Raw genomic sequence first — 13,500 nt, forward strand, 5'->3', positions numbered from 1 at the left:
GTTTGCTATAGTCCCACTCCGCGGACCACGGCAGCTTTCCAGAGTCCCTGGCAGGCAGTTCCTCTTCCCTCATTGCTCCCTACAATGGATGGCTCAATTTCTAGCCCTTTCTCTTTCCTTTCTGGGTATCTTCATGGGGTACCGTAATTGCATTGATGGGTTTATGTTGTTTCCTGAAGTCTCAGTAATAAATTAGGCTGAGTTTAATGGAAATGCACACACATTGCGGGCGCTCTTACAAGATGGTCTAAGAATCAGTCATGTCCCTGTGATGGTTGTGAAGCAGCAGAGGTGCTGTGAACCCTCCTGGGGTCCTGAAAGTCTGGGAGGTGTGGCACATCTTCCTCGGTGTCCAGGCCGGTCTCTGTTCTCTTGTCTTCTCTCCTCCTTTCCTTGCCCTTGGTCATCTTCTGAAAGAGGAGACTCTTCCACTTCTCCTGCCTTTCTCATCAGCCTGTGCATCCCTGCCCCCCAGCGCAGTGGTGCCCCCAAGGCCTACAACAGCGTGGAGACCATTGGAGCCACCAGCGAGCCAGAGGAGGGGAGACCGGCTAAGGGCAGGCAGGGCTCCCGGAGTTGCCCAGAGGCCCTGCAGTGTGGGCGGGTGAAGCAGGCCCAGATCCCAGAGCTCTTAGATCACTGCGTTCCTGAGGATGAGTTACATCAGAGGAATCTAGGAATAGAAGTCAGTTCTTAGAAGGCTGGGTTGTGTGAATGCCAGGGCAGCTGCTTCTCGGGTGTCTGTTTGCTCTACCTCTGATGGCCTCTGCCTGGAGGGCCTCCTCCTGTAAGGAGTCTGCACCAGTGATCTCAGCCAATGGCAGGAGGTGGGCAGGGGGAGCCTGGAAGCTGAGTTCTCTGGGGAGAGAAAATATATAAGGTATAGCTTTCCATCTTTGCACTTAAAAAAAAAAAAAAAAAAAAAGGAAAGGCTAATTGATTCAGAGCCAAGGTAATTTAAAAGAAATAAGCTTTAAAATTTTAGAATAGTTTGAGATTTACAAAAAGTTGCAAAGAGAGTAGAGAGTTCTTCTACACTCCCTCCTCACCCCCTCACCCAGTTTCCCATATTATTAACATCTTACCTTATCGTGGTACATTGTGATACATCAGTCACAACTAATGAGCCAATACTGATACATTATTATTAACTAAAGTCCATACTTTATTTAGATTTCCCTAGTTTTTGTTTTTATTATTATTATTTTTTAACCAGATGTCCTTTTTCTGTCCTAGAAGCCTATCCGGGACACCCTATTATATTTAATTGTCTTATTTCCTTAGGGTCCTCTTGGTTGGGAGACTTCCTCAGACTTTCTTTGTTTTTGATGACCTTGACAGTTTTAAGTAGTGATGTTCCGGTATTTGTAGAATGGCCTTCATTTTGGGTTTGTCTGATGTTTTTCTCATGATTGTAGGGGTTATCGGTTTTGGGAGGAAGACCACGGAGATGAAGTGCGTTCTGGTCACATCCTAGCAGGGTCCATACTGTCAACGTGACTCGATCACCTGGCTGAGGTGTTGTCTGTAAAGTTACACTCCCCACCTGCCCTAGAATGTTCTCTTTGGAAGGCAGTCACTATGTGCAACCCACAGGTATGGGGTGGGAGGTAGGCTCCACCCCTTTGAGGTGACAGGGTTATTCACATAAATTGTTTGGAATTCTTCCATGTGGGAGGTTTGTCTCTTCTCCATTTATTTATTCATTCAGTCATTTATTTATAACAGAATGGACTTTTGGATATTTATTTTCTACTGGGGGTTATAATTTAGTACTAGGTTATTTATTTATTTTGTTGCTCAAATTGTTCCAGCTTTGGCCATGGGAGCTCTTTTGGTTGGCTACTGTGTGCCTTTGACATACCCCCATTATTATGGGTTTTTTAACTGGTTTTTTTTTTCTTTTTCTTTTGTCACTACGAGATGCCCCAGGCTCACCTTGTATATTTCCTGCCCCAGCCCTAGAATCTGCCATTTCTCCAACTACCCCTCACCCCTTTTATTGGAGAATTGCATTAAAAACCAAGACCCCGGCACCGAGTGGTTAAAGTTATTGTAATTTCAGTGTCTGTGTACTCAACTGAGCAATAAAAGCAAAGCACATAAATAACGATACCAGCAAGAAATAACTGAAAATCTCCATTACCAGCTCTGCCCCTTCTCGGGCTCCTCAGACACAGTTTTACGGTTGTAAGCCTGATGTGCACCTCGTTCCGAGTCCTGTTTCTGGAATCGTCTCTGTAGTGGTGATGCCTTTATGCACACACTCTTACCCGTTCATGGTGGAGATGCAGTAAGTATGTCTTGGAATAAATAATTCCTGCGCCCTGAGTCCTGTAGTGGCTCTTGGTCAAAAGCAATAAATTGAAAAAAGAACCCGATGGAAGAGAAGTTTTAGACACACGATGAGCTGTGTAGACAGAAAGCACCGCTGAGCCCCTTAGAGAGAGAGGGGCTGCTTGAGGCTGGGGTCCGGGGAGACAACTAAGAGATGGGGTTGGAGCTGGTCTGGTAGGTGGGGTGGGTGGGATGGGCTGGGGTGTTGTGGGAGTTGTATTGTGGAGGCTACACGTGCAGGGGGGGCCGAGTGGAAGCCTTGCACCCCACCCTAAAGACTCTGGAGCGTCACCTTTAGAAGAGTGTGTGCACGTGCACGCGTGTGTGCGTGTGTAAGTGATGTCATCTCTGGCTCTCAGCCACACTGGGAGGCCGGATCAGAGCTTGTTGCCTTAGCCCCTTGTGGGGTGCCAGTGGGAACAGAGAGAAGAGGGTGATGAAAGCAGAAGTCTCAAAGGAAGAGGGGGCACAACCCAGTGACTGCCCAGCGGGGTTGATGGTTAGGAAGCCGTGTCGGGAATGTCTGAGCTCCTGAGAACGGGGGGCCCCAAAGGGAGAGGATGCAGGAGAAGCCAGTTCTGAAGGGGGACATGGGCTCAAGTTTCAGTGGGTGCGAGGAGTCCGGGGCTGGTGACTCATTGACTTAATAATCCTGGATTCGGCCTCAAGAGAGGCCTTACGGCCGAGGGGAGGGATCCGGGCATCATCTCCTGGATGGCTCGGTGGCTGAAAAAGTCAGGGTGCAGGAGGGTGAAGGCACACACAGAGGACGAGGCCCGGCCTGCAGCCTGTCCCTGTCCCTGCCGTTGTCCTGGCTGTTGGCAGAGGGAGCTGCCCCTCGTGCCGGATGACCGATGAGCATGGGGTTGCTGAAGCACCAAGTGGGAGCTGCCGTTACACACCGTCTCCTGACACCATCAGTACTGGGTGGTTTAGGGTCTTTTTTTTTTTTTTTAATATTTATTTATTTGGCTGCGTCGTGTCTTAGTTGCAGCACATGGGATCTTCATTGTAGCATGTGTGGTCTTTCGTTGCAGCACGCGGGCTATTTGTTGCGGCGCGTGGGCTTCTCTCTAGTTGCGGCGCACGGGCTTAGTTGCCCTGCGACATGTGGGATCTTAGTTCCCCGACCAGGGATTGAATCTGCGTCCCCTGCATTGGAAGTGCAGATTCTTAACCACTGGGCCACCAAGGAAGTCCCGGTTTAGGATCTTTTATCTTGGGGCTTCTGTGTTGCTGTGCTGGAACTCCTCTGACAGACTCATTCTGAGGGAGTTTAACCCTAATGCTCTCTTCTTGGCAGAGTGAACCCTGCTCCTCTCCTTCCTGAGTCTGAGAGGATGCTTGAGAATGTGCGCCCCGCCCCTGCCCCCTGCCGCGAACTACGGGTGTGACTTGTTTCTGGGAGGGAGAGGGTGTGGAGGGCTCTTTAGCTATTTGGTCTGCGTTTTTGTCCTTGGAAGACGTGGTATATTGTATAGGGTTTTTCCATCATCCCTGCGTGCAGCCACCAAATTCTGACCACCATTTCCGCTCCTTCTGTGTGGAATTAACATCTTTGTGAGATCCACGTGCCTGTGGAGTGATGTGGGCAGTGTAGAAAGGCCCGGGGTGATGGAGCTTACCCAGAATTCCTGTGCCCCTGCAGGGGCTGTGGTGATGGGGAGAAGTGCTCCGGTTCTGGGTGTATCACCGGGACTTGTCGGGGGGCTGGGTGTGGGGGAGGGAGGGACTGAGAGAGGAAACGAGGAGGACACCATGCTTTGGGCATGAACCACCTGGAGGACGCGGATGCTGAGATGGGGAAGGCTAGAGGTGGAGCAGGAGGGAAGCCGGGGCGGCGCGGACAGTCCCAGGGAGGTGAGGACGTCCTCTGAAAGGGCTGGGATATTCGCCTGGTTTCCTTTTTCTGACTGTGCTGCTGATCACACGGGAATCTCTGAAAAGAAGATGGTTTCAGAAACAGTATTTGGCTCTGGAGGATGGAGCCCATGTGGGATGAGGATGCCCACATGGGAGGGTCTGGGTCCATCCCGCAGTGGTCTTCTCAGTTGGGCCGCACAGAGGTACCCCAGGTCCCTGGCCTGCAGTGTCACAGTTAAATACGGAGGAAGAACTTGAGTTTCGGGCCAGGGAGTTTGGCACTTCACTGGTTTAACATGAGGTGCTTCCGGAGGTATTTGTGGTCTGGTTCAGTCCCGACCCCTTTATTGCCCTCGTGGGAATGCCTTCCTTCCTCTCATTCTGTTTGAAACTGGGATTCTACAGCTCCTTGCCCTAGAATCACCGTTAACCTGTGACACCAGTGCCTCCTAGTAGACGAGGTTGGGAATCTAGGGCGCCCCACCTCCTGCCCCTGTCGGGGGCAACAGCAAGGTCGGGGTGGAGAGATTGTGCCTGCAGCAACCAAAGAGCAAACACATCGAGGGGAAATATTTGGTCCTTTGGGTGTCATAACATGCCATGAAGGGTTCGTTTTCCAAAATTATTATTTTGTAGTACGTGGACTCCTTCTATTTAGAACAAAATAAAACACTTCCCAAAGAAGAGAAGCATTTTAATGCCAACTTCTTAATTTAAAAAAAATTACGGTGGGGAAAAATAAAATGAAGTTGCATTTCTTTATGGTGATGGAGAAAAAAATCAAAGCCCAAACTGGGTCACATAGACAATAGCAGTAACGATGAGTTCTTTCGGTATCTGATTGCAGCTGAGAAAACAAAACATCAAAAACAAATTGTATTTCCACAAGGGAGTGGGAGGTGAGCTTTGTGCATTCCACAGGATTTTCACACAGTGGGTAGTAATGTGTCAGAGCCTAGGTGTTTTGACACTTGGGGTAAGACCTCTGCTTTCGCAACTGATTCGGGAGGGTCTCGTGAGCCCCCAGCTGCAGACCCAGTGCCAGGCAGGGCCTGGGCAACAGAAGGTAAACCAAAGTGCCTTGGAGCCCTAAGGCCTCACCCAGGGAATGCTCTCTTTTGAGTGTTCACACACACTCACGCATGATCTCATCTGGACGGTTTGGTTTGCAAGCACCTTGGCCAGGGAGAAGCAGCAAATTTCAGTCAACAGGAACACTGAAAGCTGCTTAACCTGATTGCAGGTGAAGAGAGCGAAGCCGGCATCACGAGTAGATGTAGCTGGAAAAGGAGCAGCAAGCCAGGTGCATCTCACATGGAAATAAGCCGCCCTGTACCCCCGATGGGAGGCACCTTTGTGCCCAGTCACAGACGTGCTGAGTGCTGCTCATACTCTTCCCCGCACTGCAGACTGGACGGCAGCCCCAGGGCTCCCAGGTCAGGGACAGGACTGGAGCTGGGGGATGGGTCTCTTGTTCAGAAGAGTCCTTAAAGTCAAGGAAGAGTGTAATACGTTTTACAACAGTTTTCTTATAGTGTGGGTAGCTTTTAAAAAATTGCCCCCCATGTGATCTCTCACTGGCCAGAAGCAGCTGCCAGGGGTCCCCTCCTGGGACATCTCTCTCCTTGTGGGCAGGGGCAGGCCCTGTTGATAGGCTGTCCTGGGGGCCGGTACATTGTGTCCTTCCTCACTGTCTCCCATCATGCTCCTAGAACCTGTCCTGTCTTCAGCTGGCTGGGAGGAGATCTCAGAGGGGTGTGCGGGCAGGGAGCCGGATCCCTGTGATGCCAGGGGGCCTTCAGGGATGACTCGTCTGGTGCGTTCATGAGGGTGAGCACCGTCAGGTTCCAGGGGAGGTTGAGGCAGGGGCTTCTCCGGAAAGGGTGCCTGTGGGGCCTGTATAGGAAGCATAACCCTTGGACCTTTGGCATCTGTTTAATGTCTGGAGGGACCTGTAGGGGAACCTAGCCCAGGAGGGCCCTGTCCAGAATAACATCAGTTTGCTAAGTAGTGACTTTGGGTGCGTTTCGTACGTTATAGACGGGGAGTCTGGGGCTGGAGGGGGTCTAAGGTCCAGCCCAGTTCTCAGCTCCTGCCTGACAGAGCCAGCACTGGAGTCGTTCTCCCTGCTTCCCCACCCGCATCACTGCTATCAGGTGGAGATGCTTGGCTGGCGTCTTCACATTTCCCAGCCGCCTCCTTGACTTGGATTCTGAGAATGCCGTCTGCTTCCCTTAGAGAGTAGCCAACACTTGGTGGTGACTTTCAAGAATGTGCTGGTAGCTCTTCTCTCTCCCATGCCTGGTTACCCCAGACCAGTAGTTTTTTGGGGAGGGGTGAGCACCGTATTTCTTTTGCATGTGGATTGGAACCCTTTTGGACTTCTCAGCTGAGTAGCCCAGAATGAAATGGTCTCCTTTTGTGTAGAGGGGGCTACTTGAGAGGGATTTATTTATGAGGGATGCGTGTGGCTTGTCCACTTACTCTGACCTGATGATCTGATCTGTGATCACACACCTCTCATGCATGGTAATGTTTCCTCACATTTTCAGCTGACTTGCTAATCAGGATATACATCTGGGTGACTTATTTTTAACAAAAATAATATATTTTTAAAGACATGGCTTACTGATATACAGTAGATTTTCTTGAATAGTTCCTGCTGGGGAGACGTTTCCTTATAGTGTGTAGAACTCATATTTTGCTGGTTAATGCCAGCTTCCCTAACATGAAGTATTAGACAAAAAGGAACTTATACATAATACTTTGCCAATTGTTAGAAATTAAGTATAAATTTTATTGGGATCCACTTCTGGAATGGTAGTATTAGGAGCTCCACAGACCTGTTCCTCAGCAAAACAACAATAATTGGTGAAAGCTGTTTTTAAGAAAACAATCAATTAAAATATCCAGAAATGGTCCTAAGGGTATGCAGCAAATGAAGAAACATTTATTCAAGAAAATCTACTGTATATCAGTAACCACGTCAAGAGTCTGTGGCACTTGAGCTGTGGCCAACTCCTTCCTGCCCAGCTTAGTACGACAGAAGTTATCCCTCTGGCTGGGTGTGGCCAAGAACATGTGGCTCCCCCCAGCTTCCATCAAGGGCTACAGTATCTCCCTCGGAGGGGCAAGCTGCCAGCACTTCTCACTCCTCTCAAGCTCCCGTGTTGCAGAGGCGAAATTCCAGGAAAGTGTACCCAGCTTCTACTCATGGGGTGGAGGCTCTGCACCGAACTGAGGATATTGGGGCCCCAGTTACCCTCTGTCATGCCAGTTTGCTCGTAGGGTGGAGGTCTAATTCCAGAAGAGTTAAGAAGGTCAAAGGCGGACCTCCCTGGCAGTCCAGTGGTTAAGACTCCCGCACTTCCACTGCAGGGGGCACAGGTTCGATCCCTGGCCAGGGAAGATCCTGCATGCCGTGTAGTGTGGCCAAAAAAAAAAAAAAAAAGAAAAAAGATCAAAGGCTACCCCCTCCACCCAGCGCTCTGTTCATAACGTGGGGTGTCACTCCGAGAGAAATGAGCTACTGTCCTTGACCCCAACTCCAGAGCAGTGACTCAGAGACTTTGCTGAGGAGGAGAGGTTGGCCACGAGAACAGAAAACTCTGAGGCTCTCCCCAAAAGTACTGAATTTATTTATAACAGAGTATGGGGAAGTTCAGACCTAAGCATGCTGTCAAAAACAAGACAAGGAGATCTTGGCGGTAAGAAGCTAAAAAGAGGCTGGTAGCTCCATGAGAGCAACAGTTGAAACTTTAGGCTAGCGAAAACCAGAGAAAGAGACAGCTAAGAAGAGCCCTCCTGGGGTCAGAACAAACCTCAAACACTGATATCAAAAATTGTTCCCTCAAAAAGGCCAGCATTTAATTGATCATGCTGCACAGCAGTTGATGCCCGAGGATATTGTCAAAAACAATAGAGCAATCAGCCAGCAATTCCTGGAGCCTAACAGCTGGATGTGATAACATCAGAGGCAGGCAGCTTTACAGAGAGATCGGGGAAGAGAAGAAGAGAGCCCGGATAAAACCATTGTCACCCCAGGGAGACTGTGCACACCCAAGGCAGTGTCCTCTGAGGAACAACATTAGAGGCTGCACACTGTGGGGAAAGTGGGGAGTCCTGAGGGGATAGACTTCACTAAACTAGTCCAGCTGATTCACTGAAAAAATAAGCAAACAGAAACAAGCCCTTGTGGGGAGAGGATCAGTATTTGAACTGCTACAATATATTACCTAAAAGGTCCAATGTTTAAGACAAAAGGATAACATGCAAAGAAACAGGTAAGTGTGATGGGATTCTTTTTTTTTTTTTTTTTTTTTAAAGCATCAGAAACTGCCTGAAAGAGGGCCCAGATGTTGGATTTAACAGACAAAGACATTAAAGTAGCCATTGTAAATATATTCAAAGAACTAAAGGAAATCATGCTTAAAGAAGTAAAGAAAGGTCTGATGACAATGTTTGATCAATTAGAGAATACCAATTTAAAAAAAAAAGTATGAAATGAACTGAATGGAAATTCTGGAGTTGAAATGTAAAATAACTGGCATGAAGAATTCACTGGAAGACCAAAACAGTAGATGTTAACTAGAAGATAGAATAAGTAAACTTGAAGATAGAGTGATAGAGATTATGCAGTTCAAATGATGGAGGAAAAAAATGAAGAAAATGAACAGAACCTCAGGGAAATGTGGGACACCATTAAGCACACCAACGTACACATAATACAAGTACCACAGGAGAGGAGAGAGAGAAACAGAAAAAAATATTAGAAGAAATAATGTTGAAAACTTCCCAATGTGATGAAAAACAATCTCCACATCCAAGAAACATAATAAACTCTAAGTAGCATGAACAGAAAGGAGTCCACACTGAGGCACATCATAGGAAAAAATGTTGAAAGACAAAGAGAAAATCTCGAAAGCAGCGAAAGAAAAAAAAAAAATACCGTCAACCAAGGATCTTATATCCAGGAAAGCTGTCTCTCAAAAATGAAGGTAAAAATAAAGATATTCTCAAATTGAAAAATAAGCCATAAAACCCCCCAGAGAATGTGTGGTCAGTAGACCTGCCTTACAGAAAATATAAAGGACGGTCTTTGGGCTGAAAGCAAGTGACCACAGGTGATTATTCAAATCCATATGAGAAGCCAAAGAATGCCAGTAAGAAGCCAAAGAATGCCAGTAAAGCTTATTATATAATTACATGAGACAGTATAAATGCATATTTCTCCCCAATTTTATAAAATAATACGTATATAATTATGTTTTTGGGGCCTAGGACATTTAGAAAAGTAATGTATTTGACAATAACAACATAAAGGAGGCAAACGGGAGCAAAACTGTATCGGAATAAGGAAATTACACTGCATTAATGAGGCAACCCAAATCCACAGGACAATAGGAAGAGAACCAGAAATGGTGAATAATAAGGTAGATGAAACAAACCCTGGAAATATATACTTGCTTTCCTTCTCTCACTTCTTAAAAAACACAAAAATTATATAAAGAAATAATTACTATATTTTGGGGTTTGTAATATATATATAGATATAATAATTATAATAATAATTGAACAAAAGGAGGAAAAAGGAATAGAACTATATAGGAGCAGTGTTTCCATATCTCACTGGAATTGTGTGGGTAAAGGAATTAAAGGTTACACTAGAAAATATTTACTTAATGCAAAGAAAAGCAGTAGATGAGGAAGAGAGGGAACAAAAAAGGCGGAGACTTCTATGCCCTTGCCACCTTCAAATTGTTTTTATTATAAGGGTATAAACTAAATATTAGAGTTTGACTGTGTTTCTTTAATTCTACTACATGAAAAAAAATTTTATTAGCTTTTTCTGGATAGAGCCCTCATCTGTCTCCCATTTATTCTGGGGCTTTTTGTCAAAGGTGTATTTTAAATGTATTCAGAGCATGTACACACCTGACCAGGAGGTTGTAAAGATAAAACGAGTGGCTGTGGCGTGAGGGAGGTGCTTGGACCTGGAGTTTACAACCTGGGGTTGGTGTGTCCTGGCTCTGCTACTGCTTTTGACCTTGAACTGGTCAGTTGTCCATCTCTGACCCTGGCTTCGAATGTTAAAAGGTCACCTCGAGCACTCAGATGATGACTGGGAAGTATTTGACCACAGCTTCCCCCATCCCCCTTCCCAGAGGATGAGACGTGGGGAGGGGAGAGAGGGGATTCAGGTTCTCTGCCTCAGTGTGAGAGCCACACCCTTTGTAAGCAGAAAGGGTAAGGGGGGCTGCTTCACCACCTCTGCTCCTGGACCCCTTCCTGGCAGCACCCACCAGCTCAGCTGCTGGACTTGTGCGGTGTGTTAGGTCAGAGGATGCCAGGTGCTGTCTGTTGTGCGAGGCATGTTGTTGTGGACTGAATTGTGTCTCTCCCACTCCCAGCCCCTACCAGATTCATATGCTGAAGTCCTAACCCCCAACGTGACTGTATTTGGAGATAGCGTCTCTAAAGAGTTAATTAAGGTTAAATAGGTCATGAGTGTGGGCCCTAATTGAGTAGAACTGGTGTCCTTATAAGAAGAGTACAAGACACCAGGGAGGGGTGTCCACGTGAGGGCACAGGGAGAAGGTGGCCGTGTGCACGCCAGGGAGAGAGGCCTCAGGAGAACCCCAACCTGCCGGCACCTTGGTCTTGGGCTTCCAGTCTCCAGAACTGTGAGAAAAGAGATCTCTGTTGGGTGAGCCCCCCAGCCTGTGGTGTTGTGTTATGGCAGCCCGAGCAGACGAATACCCAGCTGCTGTGGAATCTCAGAGTTCTTTGTTGATACCCACCAGCACTGCCCCACTGAGGAGCCGGGAAAGCCATCCCACTCAAAATTATAGACATGCAAGATAATCACAAATAAAAAGGCTGGTTTGCAGATTGTCTTCTCTCTGTTCTCCTTCAGATCTGCTTAATGACCAGCCTGGTGGCAGAAGCCGTCTGAGTGCCGGTGTCAGCCTGCCTGAGGGCTGTGGGTCTGGGGTGCACACTGATGCACCAGAACAGGGTCGCCTGACAGCAGTTATCCCAGAAATGCCAGGTTTGCCTTGCATTTTGATCTCCTCCCTATTTTCCCCCCTAAAACCGTGGTGGTGGATAATCACACAGTATTTTTAGATCTGCTTTGCAGTTTCTCTGTGCAAACCTTTCCTCGGGTACATGGTTTAATCCTCTCATCCAGCCTTGTTTAAGGTCTACAGAGTGCTATATTTATTTGACTTTATTTGAACTTTCAGGGCTTCTCAGAATATTGTTCCAAGAAATCTAATGTTTACAGAACTCCAGAATTTAATGCCTTAAAAGGCTTAGCTACTGATATGAGTGTAGGTTTTCTTATGACTTATTTCCCTCCTTTTTTTTCTAGGCCATCTAGGGCAGGCTAGCTAAAAACTCCCTTGGAATTAGTGTCAGAAGGTCTTTTTTTTTTTTTTTTTTTAATTAATTGCATTTTTTAGAGCAGTTTTAGATTCATAGCAAAATGTAGCAGAAAGTATAGAGAGTTCCCATATATGCCCTGTCCCCACACAGAAAGTTGTTTGCTTGCGCCGTTGTAATTTTACAAGGACAGAAGGGACAGATTCTCCTTTTTAGAGAAGTAGTATATTTCTTGGCTAGATTGACGACCTTTAGTGATCAGGTGGAGGGTGAGTGTCAGACCACCCATCTCTGTCTGCAGCTTGAATGAACTTGGGCCTGGCACCCAGCAGAGTCTCACCACATCTACCACGAGCCCAAGGGAGCCACAGGAGGTGTCATTGGCAGGCCCAGGTCTAATTCCTGGGGAAGCCTCCCCACTGCTCATAACCCAGGCTGTGTCATCCTCCAGAAAGAATGTGTCATTTAAAGATTTAAGTCCTAACTCCTACATTTTCAGAGCATTTTTGCCTTTGTATCTCATTTGACTCTTAGCAAGACCTAGTGTCACTTAAATTTAACTGAGTAACTTGGGATCTACAAAGCCTCCACACACACTTTCTTAACTGAGATTTGCAGCAAGTCTCTAAGGTGGGGATGTCTCCCCAACTTGATGACAGAGGACATGGGCTCCGGGCAGAGCCTTCCCACAGTCAAACAGCTGGTCGGGGGTTGGGGATGGAGATGGGATACCGTGCCCCGGGCCCCCTGTCTCCTGAAGGGGGCCTGTGTGCTGCTGGATGCAAGCCTTATATCTGAAGAGTTAAATTCATTTCTACATATACTTGAGTATTTAACTAGATCAAGATATTACGTGTAGCAAATTTAAGTTAAAACATTTATTTAAAGAAGAATCTCTGTGCATCAGTACAATGCAGTCATGGTAGAAGTCATGCCCCCCTGAGGGCCTGCTGTTCAGGAGGTGCCGGGAACCGTGCTAGCTCTGCGAGGGGACCAGAATGGGGGCCGGAGGCCGGAGTCCTGTTGTGCGGCCCAGCCTTGCTGGTCGTCCTCAGGATGGTGGGGAAGACGCCCCTCTTCTCTGCACTGTGATGTCCTCGCTGAGGCAGGGAGTAATGACTTCCCTGGGGCTGGGGCAGACTTTGTGGTGAGGAGCAAATGACAGAGCAGAATATACACAGTTCATGCCATTTTGGGCAGGCCACCAGTGTAGGATAATAGATTGGGGAGGAAGGGCTGGGGAGGACAGAGCCACACCCAGCAGGGGACACCCAAGTGCCCAGAGTTTGTGCTTTGCCTGAGATCTGATAGCTGAATGACACACCTGAAGCAGACCAAGAGCACGACTCTGTGTCAGCTGCGTTTCCCTGAATTTCTCTGCCATTGTTTGTGGTTGGTGAGCGTCTGATGCACTGCGCACTGCTCAGCGGAGTGGTGCAGGCCGAGCGGAGGGATCCAAGACTTTAGTTGGATACACTGGTGCCTGCTCCCTTCTGGTTGAGTATTGGACACATGTGTGTTCACACCTACCCGATGGGTGTGTGTCTGGCCCCTTCCCCAGCTGGTCCTCACTGAAACCTGGTGATGGGGCTGCGTGATGGTCCTGGGGGTGTCGGGTGATGTCTGTGTGGGGCCGTCCCAGTCACCCAGAGGAGGAGAACATTCCACCGGGTGGAGACCTGCCTCCCTGGCTCTCCGTCAGTGACCTGCCTGCTCCCAAGGGGGCGGGACCTGAGGTGGCTTGGAGGGTGTACCTGCTGCCTGCCAGCTTCTGTTTTTTTGTATTTCTACAGATTTCTTCTAGTGGGAGGTGGGAGCAAATCTAAAAAACGAATTTTGAAGGCACATTTTCCCTGGTCTCTTTATTGCCCAACTGCCAAGAACGTTTAAAAAAAAAAAAAACGTGAAAGCACA

General features: G+C 47.7%; 1 protein-coding gene across 7 annotated transcripts in view; it reads left to right on the plus strand.

The window, feature by feature from the left end:
• INPP4A (inositol polyphosphate-4-phosphatase type I A) overlaps positions 1–13,500 on the plus strand; it is a 126,434-nt gene that overhangs the window by 38,327 nt on the left and 74,607 nt on the right. The window contains exon 2 of one of the 7 annotated variants that reach the window (XM_068564085.1): positions 11,117–11,251. The exons of the other annotated variants lie outside the window; for them this stretch is intronic. The gene's annotated coding sequence lies outside the window, so the exon portion shown is untranslated. The remainder of the gene's footprint in view (positions 1–11,116; positions 11,252–13,500) is intronic. 7 annotated transcript variants of the gene reach the window in all.

Source organism: Eschrichtius robustus, chromosome 15, assembly GCF_028021215.1.
Source record: "Eschrichtius robustus isolate mEscRob2 chromosome 15, mEscRob2.pri, whole genome shotgun sequence".
NCBI classification, from domain to species: Eukaryota; Metazoa; Chordata; class Mammalia; order Artiodactyla; family Eschrichtiidae; genus Eschrichtius; species Eschrichtius robustus.